Genomic DNA, 7,641 nt, shown 5'->3' with positions numbered 1-7,641 from the left:
CTACTCTGGAGGCTGAAGCAGGAGAATGGCGTGAACCCAGGAGGTGGAGCTTGCAGTGAGCTGAGATCACGCCACTGCACTCCAGCCTGGGAGACAGAGCAAGACTCTGTCTCAAAAAAAAAAAAAAAAAAAAAAAAACAACTTCAGCTTTGGAAATTCAGTGATATATTCCCTTTTGAGGGATGCACTTTACTGTATTCATTTCACATGTGAATTTTAGAATCACAGGAACAGGCTCAAATTCCGGATATGCCCTTTATAATCTGTGTCATGTAGGACAAGTTGCTTAACCTATCTTTGCCTTAGTTTCTCTTCTATAAATTAGAGTTTCTCTAAGTATTAAATAGCATGATACCTTTATTTAAAAAGTGCTTGATCCACTGCCCTATGCAGCAGAAGGGTAATTTCACATTGTAGTCATTATTGTTATGTGAGTTTCTTCTCCAGTAGTCTCTGTAGTCACTTGTTATACTTTAAAAAACTTTTAATTATATGTGAACTTAGTTTTCATAATACAGCTATTTCCTCTGTTTTTTTAAAGTCCATCATAGTCTATCAGATTATCTGTTCACTCGGGAAAAGACATCTAAAAACAGAATTCCTTCGGATAAATCAGGTAACCTAAGTAATATAAAGTGCATTCAACCTGAACTGACAGGATACAGTGGAAAGAACAATTGCCTGTCAAAAGATAGGGTTTATAAGCTGTATTTTATTGCCAAGTTGTCATGTGACCTTGTGTAAGTCATTGAACTTCTCTTATTTCCAGTAACGTCCTCTGTGAAAAGGAGGAGTCTGGACTCGATTTCTAAGGTTCTTTCTCCAGCTGTAACATTTGGTGATTCTATGAATGCTTAGGTGATACATGAAGATGCCTTTAAGTTCTTTGTGTCACAGAATGGTAGTCAAATACACATATTTTCCAGGTCCTTTATATATGAACTTGTATGAAAGTGTATCACAGTCTCTCATTTTCTGTTGAGCACTTGCTGTTAATCCCTTTTGTTTTATCTTCGTAACTTTAACCCCTGATACTTGCCTGATTGAATCTTTGTATGTTTGTTCTCTCATGTGATACGTATGTTAAATACATACATCTGCAATGCCTTCACCTCAGCTGTTAATAAAAATCCTGAGTAGGGCCAGGTATGGTGGCTCATGCCTATAATCCCAGCACTTTGGGAGGCCTGGGTGAGAGGATCACTTGACCCCAGGAGTTTGAGACCAGCCTGGGCAACAAAGTGAGACCCTGTCTCTACAAATAAATAAATAAATGTTTTAAAAAATAAAAATCCTGATAAGCCCCGGTGTGGATTGCCATCACCCAATCATTTTCACAGGACCACAAGAGCAGTGAATTCAAATACTCAGATTTATTCATTCTTTCAACAATCTTTAGTGAGCTTCATCCCAGCCCCAAGCCACCCTTTGCAGATTGTTTTGCTGGAGTTCAACACAGAGTTATTTCGATGTCACTTTTCCCTGTGGCTCAGTTTCTTTGCTGTTAGGGGTGGTCACCAACCATTTTACAAATCTTAGAAGACTATGTAGGCTTTCTCCCTAGAAAATGCCAGATAGATGAGGAAAGAAAAAGGTTTGTAACCAGCAAAGGAAGGAGAAAGGGCCGTGAAAAAGCATCGTCATTCAAAAGGATAAATATTTTATTATGGCTGTCATGTCTGCTAGAAGAGGGACAGTGGTTAAAGGTAAGTTTGGAAAGTCAGGTACCCGAGTCTTAGAAGGGCCTTGTGTCTGTGCAGGGTTGTTTAGATTGTACCACATAGATCAGTTGTTGGTGACGTTGAGTTTTAGACATTCTCAGTAAATAATGACTCTGAAGAGTACAAGGTAATCTTCTCTTCAGAAAATACATACAAAGATGTTCATATAATTTCACTGGTTTTACAAACAGCAGCCTCTGTCCCCCAAGCCCAGTCTTGACCCCTAGTTTAGGAACTCCTAAGGTAGGTTATCAGAAGCAATGAAAGATGAGTGATATATTGTCATTAAAATAACTTTAGGTGTGACTTATATACAATAAAGTACACACGTCGTAAGTATACAGCTTGCTGAATTATTGTCTCACTTTGTCACCCAGGCTACAGTGCAGTGGTGTGATCTCAGCTCACTGCCTCTCAGCCTCTGCCTCCTGGGTTCAAGTGATTCCCCTGCCTCATCCTCCCAAGTAACTGGGATTACAGGCGCATGCCACCACGCCCAGCTAATTTTTTTGTTTTTTGTTTTTTTTAGTAGAGACTAGATTTTACCATGTTGCCCAGACTGGTCTCGAACTCCTGAGCTCAGACCACCCGCCTCGGCCTCCCAAAGTGCTAGGATTACAGGCGTGAGCCACCACGCCTGGCCAGCTTGCTAAATTTTTATATATGAACATAATTTCAAGTAACCACCATACATGAAGATATGAAGTATTTCTAACACTCCACAGGGTCCCTCCTGGTGCTCCCCTCAAAGATAACCAGTATCCTTTCCAACCTCTCTCATCATAGATTAGTTTTGCCTAGTTGTTGGGTTTTTTTTGCGGGGGGAGTGGGGGGGGTTATTTTGTTGAGACAGAGCCTTGCACTGTCACCAAGCTGGAGTGCAGTGGCACAATCTCGGCTCACCACAGCCTCTGCCTCCCAAGCTCAAGTGATCCTCCTGCCTCAGCCTCCCAAGTAGCTGGGACTATAGGTTCATGTCACCATGCTAATTTTTATATTTTTTGTAGAGACGGGGTTTCACCATGTTCACCAGGCTGGTCTCAAGATCCTGGGATCAAGTGATCCCGTCTTGGCCTCGTGAAGTGCTGGGATTACAGGTGTGAGCCACAGCACCTGGCCCTATCTTTGAACTTCAGAAATGGAATCACAATCTGAATTTACCTTTACTTTTTTTTTTTTTTCCTGAGACGGAGTCTCGCTCTGTCGCCCGGGGGCCCGATATCGCCTTGCCGCAAGCTCTGCCCTCTGGGCTCAAGCAATTAACCAACCTCAGCCTCTCTAGTACCTGGGATTACAGATGTGCACTACCACACCGGCTAATTTTTGTATTTTTAGTAGAGACAGGGTTTCGCCATGTTGGCCAAGCTGGTCTCGAACTCCTGACCTCAAGAGATCCACCTGTCTCGGCCTCCCAAAGTGCTGGGATTACAGGCGTGAGCCACCGCGCCTGTCCAGTTTACGCAACTGTTGTCTGTGAGATTCATCCATGTTACTGGATGTAGCAGAAAGTCATCTTTTTTCATTGCGTTATGTAATTTTCAAAGATCCCTTTGACCGCAGTATGGAGACAAGATTGGAGAGGGCCCAAATGAGGTAAGGAAGTCTGGCTGGGAGGTGGTTGCCATGTGTCTGAGAAGAGGTGTGCAGCCTGCTTAGGCTGCAGAGTGGGAATGAAGAGGAAGGAGCAGCCCTGTTTAAGGAGGCTTTAAACCTGGTTGGCGCTTTGATAGTAGAGCATGAGGAAGAGAGAGGTCAGTTTTCTGGCTTGTTAATAACACAAGGTTTGATGAGGTCAGTTTTGACAGCTTGGATGTTAGATGGCTGTGAGTGTTTGAAGGTCCAGATGAATTCAATAGAAACGTCAGAAATGGAGATTAAAACTTTGAGAGTCATCAGCTTATGGTGGAATTGGAAGCACAGAGAGCAAATGATTGCCTAGGGACTGGATTTGGAGTGGGAAGCAACTAAGAACAGACCGTTATGATGTTCGGAGGCTTCAGAACTGTCAGAAAAACGGATCTGACAGCAGAGACTTAGATTGAGAAGAGGTAGGAAGGGCACTCGGAGGAAGGGCGAACAAAGCAGCCAAGCCAAGGGCAGAGGAGTGGGTTAGAACTGCCAATGTCAATGATTTGGGAAGAGGAGGCTTTGAAGCTACCTGAGGTGAGGTGGTCTCTAACATCTCTCCTCTTCCCAGCCACCCCCATTCACTGCTCCTGTTTGCTGACCTCATTCTTTTGGTTCTGCTCTACTGATAGCTTTGTACTGTGTCATATCTATGTGTGTGCCTATCTTCCACACTGACCTGTGTGGATTCTTGAAGGACAGACACCGTGTTACTCCCTCTTCTCATTCCTTTCCAAAATTTAGCAGAGCAGACTTTTTATGTAGCAAGTAGTCACTATGTCCAAATTGCCTTTGTTTCTAAAGCAGCCCTGAATTGAGGGGCCTTCCCTGGCCTGACCACCTGAACCTCTATGGGGGCTGTCTTGCTAAGGAAGCTTGTGCACAGCCTGGCTAGGTGCCTGCCTTTTGTCAGGGGACAGGGGGGTTGAAAACCCAACTCTGCAGAGTCTCAGTAGCAGCAGACAGTACTGCCTCTCTGGGAGTGCTACTGTCTTCCAGCAAACTAGGTGGCTTCTTCACTTACATAAGATGTGTGTGTTCTGGCAGGGAAGAGCTGCCTGAGTGAGTGTTTAGCAAAAATGATTTGTGTGGAGTTATTTTGAGACCCCAGGGAAGGGAATGGCAGCCAAAGCCTGCAGTATTTTAAACCACATCACTCATCTACAAAGATTTAATACGATACAGCATCTCAGCTAGAATATTGGTGAAAGGGAAGTAAGAATGTTAGGGTCCCATCAGATTATAAATGCCCGTTATCTCCAAGGTGAATTTGGAGTGGTTTGGATCAAACTTGGTACCTGAAGGTTCGTTCATGCTCCTTCCTTGATCTTGTCTGCCCTGGAAATACCAAGTGGAAGACAGAGTTGCTTGCTGGGGGCTTGGCCTGGGCTCCCTTTGAAGCAGCGATTTCATTGCCCTCTCTCATTCACTACCTTGGGAGCCAGTTGGTTTCCAAGGAGATACAGAAATGAACCCACTTTTTATGCCGGTCCAAAATACTGACATTATTTAGGTGATTGAGCTTCTTGAGATTCCAGGCTGTCTAGGAGAATTCCCCTTCCAAAGCATTCACCTTTCCTTCTGACTCAGGCATGAACAGCTGTCTGCTAAGGGTGGGTGAATTCGAGAATATGGGATTTTCCAGTTTAGTGACATTAGGGGAGACAGCCTCCATATGAAACACTTCTCTTGTTTTTGTTTTTCTCTTGGCTTTTAGGCTGTGAAATTTGCCTCACTGCTCCCCCGCCCTTTTGCTGACAGCTGTCCTCTTTGCCATTCAGGAACTGGTGTCTCCCTAGGATGGCTGACTGAGATAGAAAAGTCCATCTTCTTTTGTCCCCTGGGTCTTGAGTTGTATTGCTGAAGAGCATCTTGTGCTGGGAGATCTAATTGCCTTCTAACCTGGGGGAATCCATTTGGGCCAGAGAGCATCCAAGCACTTTGTAAATTGCAGAGGGAGTTACCCAAAGAGAAAAAGCCCTATTTGTGACTGGCCACTTGATTTTGTTTTATATTTTTAGAGGACATACAATTACTTTAATGATAAAAACTATGAAAACCAAAACATATTGTTACACAAAAGAGGCATACACAAACCATACAGCTTTTCAGACTCCCCAAATTTCCCTAAAAGGACGTGCAGCTCATCGTTTTTCCATTAATTTAGGCGTTTTTGAGCAGGCCTCTTGTATACACCCCAGTATTGAGTTGAATGTAGTAGGGACACACTCAGGAGAAGCATTACGTGTGTGTGTGTGTGTGTGTGTGTGTGTGTGTGTGTTTAAGAGAGATTGACCCCCCTCTGCTTGCACCCCGGAGCAGCCAGCAATCAGAGTAAAAGGCTTCAGCTAAGTTTCTTTCTGCTTGTGATACTAGACAAGAATGGCCTGACAGAGAGCAGGGCTAAGATATAGTGGAGAGGGAATAAGGAACCAAAGTGATTGAAAGGTACAAACAAGCCAGCATCTACCAAAGTCTGCAGGATGGACAAGGGGAGCAGAGCAGGCAGCCAGCCTGGGGCTTTGGAAGACACATGAAGGGTGTGAGGCTGGCAGATCACTGCAGAAGGGTTGGCTCCTCTCTTTTGCCCTGGCATGAGATTTTCTTCTGTGTGCTGTGCCGAGCACGCTACCCCGTTCTTCTCTCTGCTCCACTCTGACACCCCCACAGAGGTGCTCATGGCTGTCACTAGGCAGGTCCGGCCCCATTCAGCATTCATCCTACATTCTTCCCAAATTCCAGTTTCTGATTTGGGTCATTGTGACAGTTGCTATGACCCACCATGGGCTTATAAATGAGAGTTCAGCCCTCAGAGATGGCCACTGTGGTTTCCTCAGCCCCTCCTCCTCCACCCTCTTCTCCTTTCCTCTCTTATTCCCCACCCTCTTTCCTTGGGTGAGTGAGCACAGACAAGTGCACAAGCATACACACACACACACACACCCCCTGTTGGCTGTCACAGGCACCAGGAACTCTGGTCGGGGAATGTGCTTGGTGTGGAGAGCTGTGTTCAGGAAGTTTCCTCCTCCTCTCCATAATCACTCCTCACCACTCCTCCCCTGCCCCACCCTTATTAGAAACCCTGATTTCTGGCAAGCTTCCCATCCTGGTGCTGTCCTTCTTTCGTGCAGAGCACACTGGAGCAGCTTTCCTCTCCCTGGAAGACAGGCACAGCCTGATGGCACAGGTTAATACCTCCCGCATGGCTGCAAAAATAAAAACCGGATGCGGGTCTGTTGAGTACCTGATATGCTCCCTCACTGCCCTTCCTCTTTTCAACTGAAGCAATGTGAACTGTGTCCAGCATCACAGTTGAAATCCTGGTGCTTTGGTGCACTGTTGCCACACTGTGATAGGGGCTAAAAAGCCTCAACTGAGTGCACTGCTGTGCCCTGTCCACTGGCCACAGTGGTGACTGAAATAGTCATGTCTGCAGTGTTGCATCAGTGGAAAGTAAAGGATGCAGAAGTCCTTTTTCTTTCCCTCAGGTCTCCCTAATAGGGAAAGTCATCACTTCAGTAGAACAATCTTTCCCTGAATTCTGCAAAGTGAATTCTGGGCAGTGGTTTGGATTTGCTGTTCCTTTTGATCCCTGAGAGCCCAGTGAATGAGAGAAGGAAATGAATAGACTGCTTGCCACAACACCACCCGGGTCTCCACAGTGCCTGGGGCTGCTGCTGAGAGACAGAGAATGAAAGCTGGAATGGAGGCCGTGGAGGCAGGAAACCTTTGCCGGGACAGGCTCCACCTCCCCCACATGGTGTCTTGAGGGCTTCCCATTTCCTTCAGTCTGGGGATTCCGCCCTGCCCGCCCCACACTAACGGAGCTGTCTCTTGCTGCAGCATGCTGCCTGGAGGAAAAGTCCAACTCTGCCTGGCCACACAGAGAGAAGACTGATATGCAGTCTCTCCACACCCCTCCCCCATTTATCCAACAAAGCAGCGCATTTCTCTGCGAACGCTTCCAGAGTCCGCTTTCAACAGTGCAGAAAAAGGGATGCTCCCTGTTGCACACTCCACCACCTCCATTGGACCTTTTTAATTAAATCAACTAGAAAGATATTTTCAGTTTGAAGATTCACTTCATCTTATGTAGGTTTAAAGAAGAAAAAGAGTAGAATGGTAGGAAATCAAAACTCACGTCTCATGAGGACCTTAGAAATGTTCAGCCCAGAGAAAATAAGACACGAGAATGAGAAGAAATAGATGTTGCAAGTCTCTTCAAATATTTGAAAAGGTGTCAAATGGGTAATGCATGTTTTATATGGTCCGAAGGAATTGGACCAGATCTTAG

At 45.4% G+C, this 7,641-nt stretch overlaps 1 protein-coding gene across 1 annotated transcript in view; it reads left to right on the top strand.

Annotated features, from left to right (window-relative positions):
- SND1 (staphylococcal nuclease and tudor domain containing 1) overlaps positions 1–7,641 on the top strand; it is a 438,879-nt gene that overhangs the window by 314,086 nt on the left and 117,152 nt on the right. The window lies entirely within an intron of this gene.

The sequence above is a fragment of the Papio anubis genome, chromosome 4, assembly GCF_008728515.1.
Source record: "Papio anubis isolate 15944 chromosome 4, Panubis1.0, whole genome shotgun sequence".
NCBI lineage: Eukaryota > Metazoa > Chordata > Mammalia > Primates > Cercopithecidae > Papio > Papio anubis.
This window is presented reverse-complemented; position numbering and strand designations above follow the sequence as displayed.